Source organism: Lissotriton helveticus, chromosome 6 (genome assembly GCF_964261635.1).
Source record: "Lissotriton helveticus chromosome 6, aLisHel1.1, whole genome shotgun sequence".
NCBI classification, from domain to species: Eukaryota; Metazoa; Chordata; class Amphibia; order Caudata; family Salamandridae; genus Lissotriton; species Lissotriton helveticus.
Window position 1 is genome coordinate 1631831737 of NC_136067.1, and position 15390 is coordinate 1631847126.

Genomic DNA, 15390 nt, shown 5'->3' on the forward strand with positions numbered 1-15390 from the left:
GGTTGCCCCTGTCTTTTTGCTGCTGACCTCCTGCTGACTGTGTGCTGAGCTTCGTTTTTGCTGGTTTTAGGACTCTCGGCACTTTACCACTGCTGACTTATGCTAAAGTGTGTGTGCTATGTGTCTAAAATGTAATGGAATTTGGTTTCTCCATGATTTGAATATTTGATTTACTGGTAAGTTCTTAGGACAGTGCCCTACATGAGCCCAGGGCCTGTAACTCAAATACTGCTAGTGGACCTGCAGCATTGATTGTGCCACCCACACGAGTAGCCCTGAAAAGAGGTCTCAGGCCTGTCCCTGCAGAGCCTGTGTGAGCAGTTTTAAACTGCCATGTCCACCAACTTAATATAACATACGAATCCACAAGGGAAAAAGGGTCCTAGGGATACTTTAACGACCAACTCACAGATTTAATACCCAGTTCAACTTATATCCATTACAAACAAATCTGGTGGTCAAAAGAAGAGCCGGAAGGGGAGCAAAAAATTAGTTACTTACCACACAACAAGAGTGCAAAAACCCAACAGATATGCTCTATAGCTTGAAGCTTTAGATAGCTACTGCATTATTATATTCGAATATAATAATGCAGTAGCTATTTAAAAGCTTAGGTCCTGAAGAAAGCCTGGGCAAGTGGCCCATCGGGCTGAAACTAGTCGACCATCTCTGACAAGTGGACTATTTGTTAAAAGCTGCTTTTGCACTTTTTAAAGAGGATTGGAAGAGATATTTTAATACAAGTATTTTTTCTTCCAAATCCTTTTTAATCTTCACTCCCTTGTACTGCACGACTATTTTCCATCACCCGACTAAATAGATATCCTATGTTTACTTCCTTGATATAAGTGACTAAGCTGGTCATTCTTTTCGCCCTCCTTCTGTACTTCCTCTTGTTGTGATTTCAGTGGTCCGTACAAAATCCAAACCACATGTTTCCCCTCTGTGATCAAGAGGTGTTGTGGTAGGAAGGAAGGATATCCAAGTGATGACACTGGCCTTGCGTGGCAGTTGATGGAAATCCGACTATTTCATAAAGGTCGCTTTCTCATCTATAGAGCATATCTGTTGGGTTTTTGCACTCTTGTTGTGTGGCATGGAACTAGTTTTTTGCTCCCCTTCCGCTCCTTTAGTTCACCAACTTGCCAGGCCCAAACCTTTCCTCTTATTAAATGTATGGCACCCCTAAGTCAGGCCTTAGGTAGCCCCATGGCAGCATGCAATGTATTTAAAAGGTAGGACACAGACATTTGAGGTTTACATGTCGTAGCAAAAAACTGCCAAGCTTGTTTTTCACTACAGCGAGGCCTATCTCTCCCATAGGTTAGCATTTGAGCTACCTTGTAACAATTTACAAATGCATCTCCAATTGGGAGCAGATAGAAAATTGAAGTTTGTCATCTCTGGGCTCACAATTTAAAAAACACATAAAATGCCACTTTTAGAAGATTGGCATTTTCTTAGTTTAAACATTCTGTGCCTCTGCCTGTCCCTAGAATACACATCTGGGTAAGGGTGACAGCTGGGCTTTGTGAAATCACTCTAGACAGTCACACACAAAGGTAGCAAATGGGCACCCTGTATATCCCGCTGGCCCATCCATCAACAGGTTGATGGGTCTTCCTGAGCTTGAGTGGTGGGAGCAATTGACACTTGCACCTGAACAGGGCTGTGCTTGTCCCGATGCAAAAAGCTGCATAACCCCCAGTAGTATCTCTGGCAGGAAGGGTCCAGTGTGCTACAAATACCTTTCTTTGAAGTCTTCCTACTTCAAAGGCTAAAATGTGTATAATTAATGGACCTCTGACACCATATACTCAGAACACTTCTGGACTGAAGACCTTCAGCCAGGAAGAAGAGCTGTTGTGTTGTCAGGAGGGACTGCCACTTTGCTGCTTGCTTTGCTGTGTTGGCTTGCTGCTTCCTGCCAGGGAGTGAGAGTATTGGACTTTACTCTCTATATCCTGCTTTCTAAGGTTCCCCAAGGGCTTGCCTCCTGTTACTGAAGTCTCAGGGTCATCAAAGACTTCACCTGCATCTTGCTACCAGCAAATAGGCTCCTCTGCTGTAAGTCCTGCCCTGCCAAGTGGTGACAAATCCAGTCCTGGGCCCTTGAAGGTGAATTTGGTGCTGCAATGAAAAATTGGACACATCTACTCCAAGGCGTCAGTTTGGAGCTGGTGCATTGCTGCTGCCTACACCAAAGTTGTGGTCTCCGCTCAGAGTGCAGGACGTATTGCCCCCTACTTACACTGCTGCCCAGACTTTGCCGCAGCACCTCCAAAACAGACACTGTGTTAATCTCATACACTACACCACCGATGTCCATTGTACACCGTCTGGACTCGGACGCATTCCCAACCCTGTATGGCTTTCGACCAATGCATTGCCTTCAGCCCAGCAGTTTTACTTAGAATTAGACACTGAACAATCAATGCACTGCGCTCTTGACATTGCAGCCTCCTCAATGCTGCGTCACTTTCAGTAACCTAGACCTCGCACTAACACCCGACGCATCGCCTCCTCTGTGCACTGCATCGTCTCTGGGCATTAGAGTTTCAACTACCATGCACCAAAATAAGGGACCGACGCATCACCTGCATCTGCGAAGCCTCACCTCCTCTGTACCTCACTTTGTCCTTTATGTCCGACGCATCCAAGGTACTGTCAATCTGCGTGACTCCTGTATCAGGCCAGTGCTCCATCACAATCAGACTGAACTTTTGGATTTGTTCTGTAAAGATCGACCATACAGCCCCAGTTAGAGCTATTGACTTCTAAGTAGTGCATTTTGATTTAATCTTGCAAAATTCAGATCTTAACTTTTGTATGGTGGATTTAGTCATTTTGGTCTTTTTTTCAGATAAATATTGCCTATGTGGGGGGCGCTGGAGGGCGCCAAGCAAGATGGCTGCACCTGTGTGATGCTCTTGCGGTTCGGGTCCAGATCCGTCACATATCCTGGTCAGCTCGACCTTTACCACCATGAAGAACTAAGATTTGTACATCGAAACACAGAAGCTATGCATGCAACGTAAAAAAGCTGACATACCTGACTGCGGGATTTCAGAAATCACTGCCGATCCCCCATGCTCTAGAGCTCCAATATGGTGGCAGTGAGAGCCTGAGAAGCGAGGCTGGGCGGCGCAGGAGTGATCGGCAGGAGCGGCGTTCCTGGTATCGTCTCCCTGCGAGTATTGCTTGGGTGCAGAGCCTGATTGCCGGCAGGAAAGCGCTGTGAGATGCACCTTATCAAGCCAGAGGCTGAGGCCCCGACGATGCATTGCCGCGGCCCTGCAGGCCACTGAGGAAGAGGGCGGCCACGGCGTGTGATGAGCCGGGGAACCGGAGGCACCAACAAGACGGTGACTGGTGAGTGCTTGGCGCCCATTCGTGCGGCAGAGAGCGTAATAAATATCTGGAGCCGCTGTGTCTTTAAATAACTTGAAGGACGGCCTAGCGGCCGCGTCGGATCAAAACGCGACCCAGAGCCCAACTGCCTGAATGGTGAGGGCGCTCTGCGGCGCACATTAGGATTAGAAACTAGATGCGGTGAGGTGATGGATCGCCGTGGGAAGCTGCGCTGGCCCCAATACCGAGGTGACAATATAATCCTATGGCGTGGGGCACTTTGTGTTGCGCCACCCCTCCCACCTCCACAGGTTTGATTTAAATAGAAATTGGTGTACGCGAGTATGCTGGGAGTGAGGGCCTGACCTGGAAGACGGGCCTCCTGCAGCCTGTGAGACTCCCCGACCTGATACCCCCCCTGGGGGAGCACAGTGTGGCCTGAACTGAGCTGAAGTACATTGGTAAACAAAGTGAAGGGAGACACTAATTACGAGCGTGGCTCCTCAGCGCCCCACGGCCTCCCTGCAGAACACTGACTTGCGGGTGCGTAACTGGGCACATCTTATGCTGCAAGCACACCCCAGACTGCTGTGTGGGAACTCACTGAAGACACTGGTGTAGGCACGGCAGTGGAGTATATACCCTGGCATTGGGTAGCTTCCCGGACAGTCTACTGTGCCCAGCAGCGTCCTGCACACAGCGAGAGCACGCTGCGGATGCAGTTCTGCCCTGCAGCCGAAGCGCCTTGAGGACCATGGAGGGAGAGTGGAGTAGAGTTGTGGACCTCATTCTGGCCAGGACGCGCTAGAGGCGGTCTGGTCTACCAGCATACGACCTCCCAGCCATCCTACTAAGCGCTGAACGGAGACTTCTTGCTCCTTTTTGACGGCACGCCAGACCTCCACACATCAAGGGGAAACCAGACGGACGCCAGCTGAAGCTTAATTTTGAGGCGCGAAAGGGCACTTGCTCCCAGATGGATCCCGAGGAAGAATCGGCGGAGGCACCGGTACCCTCCACTCCACTGCTGACCTGAAAGACCTATTGCTTGTCCAGCCTAACCTCTATAGAATCCAAAATGGACTCCATAAATGCACGACTAGATGGCGTCACGCACAGAGTGGATAAACATGAAGAACGTCTGACTGAGACCGAACGGCAAATTTCGGACTTGAAGGACACCTCCACTGCAACGACGACCCGCGTGCTAGAAATGGAAAGAGTCCTGAAAATTCTAGCGGACAAGAATGAAGACTTAGTATCCCACTCCAGGAGAATTAACCTCCCCATTCTGGGAGTGCCGGAATCAACAGCAACTGGCAGGATGGAGGAATACGTAGAGCTCCTCCTCATCACGCTGTTTGGGAGGGACGCCTTCTCACCAGTCTTGGTGGTGGAGCAGGTTCATTGCTCGCTGGCAGCTCGCCCGATCACTGGAGCCATGCCCCGCCCGATAATTGCCAGGATACTTAATTATCGGGCCCGGGATGCAGCCCCCCGCCTCCCAAGGGAGCAGGGTCAACTTCGCTATGAGGGGACAAAACAAACATTTCAATATATCTGGACTTCACCATGGCCGTACAAGAACAAAGACGGAAATTTCTCCCCATAAAGAAGAAATTGCAACAGCTCAATATCCCGTACGCGATACTCTTCCCTGCCAGACTCAAAGTGGGACACACCAAGGTAAACCTCATTTTTTCAACACCACACAACTTGCTCAGGATTTCCGAAAAAACCTTGCCGAAACCAGCGGCTGGTCGCTCCTCTCCACCTCATCGCCAAATCAGGGAAGGTGACATTTCAGATATAGAATGAACTCATGCTACCTAGACTTTATCAAGTAGAAACCACGCCACACGGAACTGAACCAGGCGTCGCGCATGATGGAGGCTACTCTGAATCTGTGGCGGGAAACGAGGGCAGGAGAAGGGAATGATGGCTGCCCAGCTGTTGCGGGGATATTGCTGTCCCCCTACACACGTGAAACTAAAAACACCCATGGGGACCTTGGGACCCCAGCGTGCATAAGTGGCGGGTTGATGGCCCCCCTGTCCCTGGCCGAAGGGACTCCGACAGTTACATCCTACCCCTGTTCAGCTGTGCTAGCGGAAGCCATCGGACTGGATGAATGCACTAAAAATCGGAACGAGATGACCATACATATGAACACCCGAACACCCTCGCCCCGGCGAGGAGGACCCTGGTCGCCCTCTGGACTCCACCTCTCAGGTGAACCCTTACCAGTACTGTTTTATTGACAGTTATATTATCGGTCACGCCACTTTCCTCTGTTGGGATCATGGCATTAAGGGAATGGTAGGTGGGGGGAGGGAAGAGGACCACGGCAGGATTGGGCTGCTGATGTGGGAGGGGGGAGCTGTTTATTTGACCATGTGAGTAGCAGAAGACCCTGCGATGAGCCACATGCCACTGTGTTCTTAATCATATACACGCCTAGATATCGACGTCAGTTTGTTTCATGCCACTGTTTAAAAATGTGCAACCTCAAGCAAGACTCATATTATCTTATTTAGACTGGCACAATATTCACTGCACGATGCTGCAGGAGACGCATTTCACTCCTACCACCCCCTCCACATTTGCCACCTGTTAGACCTGACACCTTTTGGCGTGGTTCTTCCCCCATCTTTTTGCCTCTGACTCATGTGTTTTGATGCTGTGCTGGATTTCGTTTTTGCTGATTTAGATGTTTTGGACACTCTGCCACTGCTGATCAGTGTCAGAGTGTAAGTGCTCCTTCTGTAAATTGTGATATTGATTGAGTATACCTAATTGGCATATTTGTATCACCACGAAGTCCCTAGTAGAGGGCACTGTGTGTGCCAGGGCTGGTGATGACAAATGCTGCTAGTGGGCCTGCAGCGCAGATTGCGCCAGCCACATGAGTAGCTTTAAAATGGTGACTCAGGCCTGCCAGCGCAGAGCCTGTGTGCAGTCAGTGACTGCCATGTCAGCCTGGCCAGTGTCCCCACTGGCTAGGCCTAACCCTGCCCTGTCGGTGCACATCAGGCACCCCTATGGAAGGCTCAAGGTACCCCCCTGGGCAGGGTGCAGTGTATGGATAAGGTAGAGCATGTGCTAGTGCAGGTACTATGCTCTGGTAGTGGGCTGCAGCCATTTTATGTGCTCACTGCTGTAAGGCTATCTTGCTCCATAGAGTAACATGGAGGGGGCTGGGCCCCTGTGATACCAGCCTATCTCCCCATAGGAACAAGATGGGACATAAGTGAAAGATATCCCTGGACTCAGAATTTAATGACACATCTTTTAGTGAAGGGTGTTTTTAAATCCTGGGTTGGAGAATAGCACTTTTAGAAAGTGGCTGTTCTCTTGTCTAAACCTTTCTGTGTGCCTGGGTTTGTGGAATGTCTGCCTGGTCTGGATGTGACAGGGAGGGGCTGCAGAGCCCCAGAGGAGAGGGTCAGAGCCATCCCAGGGATGAAAGGGCACATCTGCCTGCCTGGGAGGAGGGAGGAAGGAATGCCTGATAAGTGCTGGGCTGCGCCTGCCTACCTCCCCCACGTTAGCTCTCTCCTGGTGGTCAACTGACACCACTGGCCCTGAAGCTGACAGGAAGAAGAAAACCAGAGACACCTCAGTGCTCCGCAACCCCCAGAACTGGTTTAGACTGGACCCAGGGCCTCCATGCACAAAGAACTTCAAAGACATTGAGGGGTATAAGGAAAGGACCCCTGTCTGCAGAGAGTTAGATTCTGAAATTCTGCAACCAAGAAGGAACCTCTGCTGGAAGGAGGACAGCTAGGGAACTAAAGGAAGACTGCCTTGCTGTGTGCTCTAAGGGCTGACCTGTTCTACGGTCTACCTGGAAGCTGAGGAGAAGACAAGGGGCTTTGCTGTGTGCTGTGACCCTGCCTACTTGAAACTGCCAAGACTCTGCTGTGTGCTGTGTCTACAACTGAATCTCCAAGGGCCTGAGAAGAGCTGGCCTCCTGTTGGGAACCCAGGACTAAAGGTTCCTAAAGCTATCCCAGAGAACGGCTGGAAAATCGTGCTGTTGGGACCCGAGACGCGTGGTGCTGAACTGCGGAGCGTGAGGAAGGGATCGGTGTGCTCATCGGCACATTAACCGTGAGGGTTGGAGGCTTGTGGAGCCTCCCCTCGTGAAATCTGCTCCCAGGTGGTGGCAAGGTCGAGAGGGGGGTCTAATCGAGACCAGCGCCCTTGAAAACCCTTTGCCGCCAAATCACCACCGCGGCCCGGGGCCAGGAAACCCCCCCCGCGACTTGCTCCGAGGTCCAGGAGCTGCCGCGGCGAAGAACGAAGCCGCCGCGACCCCATTGGCTGAGGGAGCCAAGCCCCCTCACCAACGCCGCGACGGGATTGGCCCGTGCGGCGTAGCATCATCAGCGTCCTGGTGCCGTGATTGGCCGAGCTTGCGGAGCGTCATCGGCGAGGCCGCGCTGCCATTGGTTGGCGGCCTCGCGCTCAGAGGGGCTCGACTGAGGGCCGCGACCGGATTGGCTGCCTCCGCTGAAGCTGCGGGAGGTGCCGAAGAATTGCCGAAATCACCGCCGGGACCGGGGAAGAGCTCTGACCCCGCCGAGGGACTTGGAAGCGTCCCGCACCCCTGGCCAGCCGTCCCTCCATCAGGTGAGCTTCACCGCCTCCCCCGCCGCTCGTTGGATTGTCGAGAGCGGGCGGGAGAGGAAAGGGGACCGGCCGGGGCGGGGACGCGTGCAGTCTGCACGGCTGGTGCGCAGTGGTGCGCCTGAGTCCCAGGAAGACGCGAGGCTGCCCCGGGGACGAGAAAGAGTCCCTGGGCCTCGCGAGGGAGTTGAAACCGCGCTGGGAGCCCATAGATATAAGTACACGTGGGCCTTGCTTTCTTTGCTTTCTTTGCTCATGTTGAGAGCATCACAGTTATAGATCAGTGGCCATATTTTTGTAAGCGCTGATTTAAGAGACTAGAGACTATTTTTGATTTGGAACCTGAGACTATTGTTTTGAATGACCAGAACTGCCTATTTACAAGTACCCTCCTAGAAAATTACGTGCAACCGTTAAGCTAGAATGCTATGTTTTCTAAAGAAGTGATTATCATGCAACTGCTACATTTACATGCTGAAACTAGATAAAGTTATATTTTATATATACTTACCTGTGTGGTCTCAGTTTGTGGTGGATTTGGAATTATTGTTGTGTTAAGTGCAAATGTTATCCACATTGTCTCCGAGTTTAGCCTAGACTGCTTGCGCCATGCTACCTAGAGGGTGAGCAGGGGTTATCTCAGAGGGTTATTCCGTCGCCCTGACCGGAACTAGGGGTCCCTACTTGGCCCAAGGTGCTTACCTTTGCCAACCAGAGACTCCCGGTTCTAACACCACCCATTGGGCCAGTTACACCGGTTTGTCCTCCTATTCGTCATTTGCAGAGGCACTTGCATCCTACTAAGGAAATCCCTTCCATATACCCAAATAGGCTCCGTCACAGACAAACAGGGCCGATACTCTATCCTCTGGGGCAGGCTAGCTGCTCAATCCTTTACGTTCGTTTCCTACTATGGGCCAAATACGGATGATCCCGAATTTTTCTGGGTAATATGGGACAAGATCCTAGAAATAGGTTCTACACACTTTCTCTGGGTAGGGGATTTCTAGGTTACAGTCAATCCCACACTGGACTGCTCACATCCGCAGCCACAACACTATTCCCACTCACAATCCACTTTAAACATGATTATGACTGATTTTGAATTGACTGACGCGTTACGTCACTTGCACCCATCTAGGTGGGAGGGTACATGCTATACCACGGCCCAGACCTCCAGGTCGAGAATTGATGCATGGCTCATCACCAAGGGCATCATCCCTTGGGTGACACATACCTCTCATCTTCCCCGGACATATTCGGATCACTCCCCGGTGGTCATCGCTGTCACCCCCCCACATGTAGAATCTCTCTTCTTATCTTGGCACCTAAATCCACTATCCTTGCTAGACCCTGTATTCAAGCTAGAACTTGAGCAGGAGATCTCAGACTTTTTCCCGCGGAACGAGGATTCGGTTTCGCAATACTCCATGGTGTGGGAAGCTTTTAAAGTTACCATACGTGGCCTGTGCAGTGGAGGGATCTTGAAGGCCATTCGGTCCACCTTACGTCAATTGGAGACAGACCTCAAACACATTGAGGCAGAAATGCAAACTAATCCCACACCTGAGTTACAGGCTAGACTGCGAAGTGCGCTCAGTGAATATCAAGGGACAGCTGAGAGCGAGTGTAAATTCAGAGGGAAATTATATAGGGCATCCCAATATGGGGAGGGAGACAGGCCTGGGAAAGCGCTTGCATCCTTAATTCGACCTCCGCAATTCTCAAACATTGTCCTTGAAATATATCAGGACGACGATCAAATGCATAGAAACTCGTCTGAGATCACAGAGACTTTTCGAAAGTTCTACAAGTGCCTCTATAAGACCCATAGAACTAATCCAGTGGATTTCTCCCCTTTCTTTGAAGACACTGCTATTGCCTGGCTGGGGGACGGACAGAGGGAGTTTCTTCTGCAACACCATGAGGATGAGGAAATTATATCCGCCATAATGCAATTGCAATCTGGGAAGGCGCCAGGACCGGATGGTATTATGGCTGAATTTTATAAAACTTTCCGACACTTTCTCATCCCGGTACTGCGGCAGGTTTATGAGGAGGCTCGAGAGACTGGTATACTTCCTCCCTCAATGCGAGAAGCGCGCATCATCTCCCTACCTAAACCGGGCAAATCACCTACTTACTGTGATTCGTATAGGCCCCTATCTTTACTAAACGTTGCTGAAAATCATTTAGCTAAATTAATCGCTAACCGTATCGGCCACCTCATGACAGCCCTGGTGCTACCAGACCAGTCGGGCTTTGTGCCCACAAGAGGCACATCTCACAATTTGTGCACACTGTTTGCACTGCTCCACGATATCAACCCTGACATTAACGCCACGGCTATATTTCTCTACGCCACTAAGGCGTTCGACTACCTGGAATGGGATTATCTTGCCTTTGTCTTACAACGTATAGGTTTCCCCGCCCCCTTCCTAGCATGGATAAACTTACTATAGTCGGGAATACGAGCTAGAGTGATGGTTAATGGCATTCAGTCATCTCCCTTCACGATTACAAGGGGCACCCGACAGGGGTGGCACCTGTCTCCTCTCCTCTTTGCCATAGCCATCGAGCCCCTTGCGGCCAAAGTCAGGCAACATTTTCGGGAATACGCATTGATCTATCCAGAGAGGGAGATACTAATCTCCCTGTATGTGGATGATCAAACGCTATACCTTTAGGATCCCGCTATCAGCCTCAACCCCATCCTCCGTTTGCTCATCCTATTTGGCCAACTATCTGGGATAAACATGAACTGGGAATATCTGAAATAAACGTGAACTGGGGAAAATCCCAAATATTCCCTCTTACAGATTCCACACTGGAGTTTGAACCGGACTACCCTCTTGCATGGTGTGCGGACACGATCACATATCTTGGTATCCATGTTTCCTGATGCCATGAGTAACTGATGCGCTCCAACCATGGCCGCGCACTAGACCACATAACTGACAAGATTACCAGGTGGATCGCGATGCTTCTCTCCATGGCGGCCAGAGTATCTCAGATCAAAATGGTTATATTGTCCAAACTGCTCTACCTTTTTACCAATATTCCTCACGCTCCTAGTCGGCATTTTTTTAAATGAATGAGGGCCCAGCTTATCCGTTTGGCATGGGGTGGAAAGCAACCCAGGCTGGCTTGGAATGTTCTCCCTCGCCCCTTTGAGCCTGGAGGTTTCGAAGATCCAGATATGGAACTATTTCACCTGCGCCCAAGCACACTTTGCGGCATATTGAATGCACTTCCGCCTATATGCCTCACCTGGCAATCAAAGATGGATACATGGCCCCCACACCTAAGCACTCCCGCAGTCCCCAGGCACCTTGCATCTAAAACTGTACAATGCACCACTAGTGCATGGCGCGATCTGGTGCAAAAACTCCAATGCCCTGTACTCTACTCGCCACTAGTGCCGTTACAGGGGCGACACGATTTACCAGTCACAACAGAGGGAGGGTGCTTCCGCATGCTGCGTCAATTCTCCTGCCTAACTTGGGGCCAACTGTACACACATGGGAAGTTTAGCACCAGTGTGGAATTCTTTGGCACCACATCCCTCACTCCCTTGGAGCGTTTTTACTATGTGAAGTTCTGGAAGGATATGCGTTCTCTAACCCAATGCTTTCCGCTAGAACCCCCTTTTATGCTTCCTCTACATACTCTCTTACAGCAGACCTCCCCTGAACAGGTAGTGTCACAACTTTATCGCACAACTCAGGGGAGTGGGATAGGGACCCAGCTCCAGCAAAAAGCAAGTGGGAGGCAGAATTGAGATCTTCCATCACAGCCGAACCATGGTCCTTTTGCTGCCGCCAGACTGGCACCATATGCACTAATAGTAGGCTACGCCTTATACATTATAAATACATCCATCGATTATATTACACGCCGGCTCGGTTACACCGCTTGCACGTGTGAGACACTGACTGCTGTGATAGATACGGGGCGGGGGGTGCTGACTTTGGACACTTAGCCTGGGACTGCGCAACTGTCCGGGACTATTGGAGGGAAGTGCTCCATGCGCTGGATGAAATGACTGGACTGCACGTTTCCGACGGCCCCCTCACTGTTCTCCTAGGATACACAGAACAAATCCCTGCCAAGGCATGGAGATATGTTTCCTTGGCCTTTCTGCTGCGAAATGACGAATAACTTGCAAAAAAATATATATATATTGCCTATGTTTCAAAACTGATGTGGAGTACTTTTGTGGTGTTTTCAGTGTGCTACTGTGCGTGTGTGTGCACACATGCTTTACACATTGGCCTGACTGCCCTGTACAAAGGTACCAGAGGGTGAGCACAGGTAGACTTTTACTGTGTACTATACTTACCCTGACTAGAGGGGTGTCTTCAGTCTGGCTTAGGTGCATACCTTAGCCAACCAGAAACACCATTTCTAATAAGTGATGCTCGTCCTAGCCTAAGACAGAGAATCTTCTATTCCATAAAAAGCACACTCCTTTCTATAGCAAGTGCCTTTCTTCTTCCTTTACTCTTAACAAAGGGACATGGCCAGGGCCCAACTATCCTGTCATTATTCACAGACAATGACAAATGCTTTCACACAATTAAGTTTGCTGTGTTTTACCTGCGCAATTTGACTGGTTATTTTCTATATTTTATTATGTTTCATCAGCCTTACCTAAGTCTGTGGATTTCAGCACTGCAGCCCACCTTGCTAATGTGCTCTAGGAAGCTGAATGGTGCTGGCGACCCACACGCCAACAAATGATTCTCAACCCAGGCTCCTCCACGGTTTCTTGCATTATTGATTGAGAGGAGTGGCTCTTCCAAGTAGTGTGGTTCTATAAATATCTCCAGAGTCAGCTTCAGGACGAGCCACACTTAGCGCAGAGGTCGAGGGGAGCTGCGTTTTTAAATGTTTTACAGGATTAAAAGCACTTGCTGGAGAGATCATTGTGTGTCCAGCAATTTTCACGAAGTAATAAAAATGTCAAGATAACTCTGGTGATTAATGTACCTGCTGGAGAGATCGGAGTTTTGTCTAGTGGCAGTTTGGGTTCATCATAAAGTAGTGCAGAGGGTTAATGTGCCTTCTGCAAAGCATGTGTAATATGTAGATCAAAGAAAGGCATTTTATGCAGATTGCTCAGTGGGTGACGTAGATATAGTTTTGTTATTTGCAGTTTACAACTTCAAAGTTAGAAGTACAGTGAGCTATGAACGGACAGTTGCATGCAAACTTCAAGGCATAAGTTTAGAATCTTATGTTTTTTCTCCAGTTTTTCTTTTCTAAAAACGGTGTGCTTAGGTAGAAATACATTATTGGTATAGCCAACCCAAACTATTGTATTACATTTTAAACCCTTATTTTCTGCTTCTCCAGATCAAACACTCTGCAATTATACTGCATATCAATATTGATGACTCTTGTCTCCAGCACCTTTTACTCCTCAGTGTCTTATGTAAAATTTCTCATACATTGGTTTACTCACTTGCATGGTCTCTGCATATTGTGGGTGTGATATAAAGAGCTCAGTCACCCGTAAAACAGTTCAATACATGTGAGAGGGGCTATGGAGAGATGAATGGCACCCTTGGAGAATGGTGTGAGGGAATCCGTGGAGAAGGATGCCATTGGGGAGCACTAACAAAGACGGTCAAACGGGGCATCACCAGTGTTAAAGCCGCCCTTTAATGGCTCCTGTTTCTGAATGGACGGCCGCCCTCCGCTCTACAAGTTTGCTTTTATTTCCAAGATATTTTTAGAATATTAAATAACTTTTATATGTGTGTTCTTTAACTTTTATATTGATTACCTGCAGATGCACAGTGCCCTGCTACACTGTGGACCTTAGCAGGGTACTGTATTTCACTACATGACTTACACATCTCAGTATAGTATACATGTACTTTAGTGTGCAGCATATGTATATTATTGTCTGTCAATAATATAAAAATCCGAACATAGAGCCTAAGCATTTTCTGAATGGTTGATGTAGGATCTACTTCTTATGGTTACCCCCACTTTTTGCTGATGTTTCACTGTTTTTCAACTTTAGTCTGGCTGGGGCCCTGATATTCAGGACTCCAGTCTAGCTGCTTCCTCTCTAAATTGATTCCATGTTTATTAGGTACACTGCAGTTTGGTTACTAGGGTACACTTATGAGTCCCTAGTATATGGTACCATGGGTACCAAGGGCATAGGTACCCCAGAGGCCTACCAGGGGCTGCAGCATGTATTATGCCACCCCTGGGAAGCCTTTCACAATGACACCACAGGACTGCTACTGCAGCCAAGCCTGGGTAAGGTTATGCATGCACCCCTTACTTAGATATAGGTTACCTATAGCTACCCTAAATCACTGCACATATAAACCTATCAGTCACCCCTATGGCAGGCCTTATCAATCCTGAAGGCAGGGTGCTGGGTTTTGTGTGAGTGGGTGCCCATGCATGAGCTGGGCCCCTCTGCAGCCTTCGGAATCTATTCTCTGGGGCTGTTCCGTGATGCAGTCAGACCATATACGCTTAAGTGCATTATAACCTCGCGGTAAATGCTAACTTTGGAATGGCTGCACGGAAACATGTCGTGTTTGGTGTCAAACACTTTGGAATCATACCCCCACCAGTCCTGGCAACGGGGGTATGATCCCACCCTTCTAGAGGGAGAGGCATGTACACATTGGTATACCCGGTACCAGTTTTAAAGAGCCCTGGTATCACAAAATGGATGCTGCAGCCCCAGACAAGAGTCTGGCCTCCTGCTGCTGGACGAAACTCCGCAAAACCAAAGGGGATGAAGGACAGAGTGTTGAACATTGCAAGCACTCACCCCCGGTCAACTGATCTGGGTTTAATCCATCATCATTCTTTGTCTCCCCTCGTTCTAACATCTTGTTTGAGGGAGATAGGGGTGGAGGGGCACGCGTTAAGCTTGTTGGCCTCCTTCCTGGACCAGAGGGAACAGAGAGTGAAGCTGGGAGAGTTCCTATCTCCATCCCTGCCGCTGAATAGGGGGGTCCCACAGGGGTCGGCGTTAAGTCCAACCCTGTTTAATATCTATGTGACCCCCCTGGCCAGGCTTATTAGATCTTTCGGGGAGGAGGTAGTGTCGTACGCCGATGATACGCAGATCTTACTGTCTCTCGCCCAGCCTGTCAGCTCCTCTGCCTCCAAGTTTAGACTCTGTATGGAGGCAGTTGCCCTCTGGATGATTAACAATTCACTGCGGCTAAATGGCGAAAAGACGGAGATCCTCGTATTCGGCGAGAAGGAAGACATCTGGTCGGCGGAATGGTGGCCCGAATCCCTGGGGACTTGTCCGGCTCCAACTCGGGCAGCACGAAATCTGGGGGTTATGATCGATCCTTCCCTTGACATGGCTCTTCAAGTAAGGCGGACTATTTCCACCTGCTGGGGCATCATTGCAAT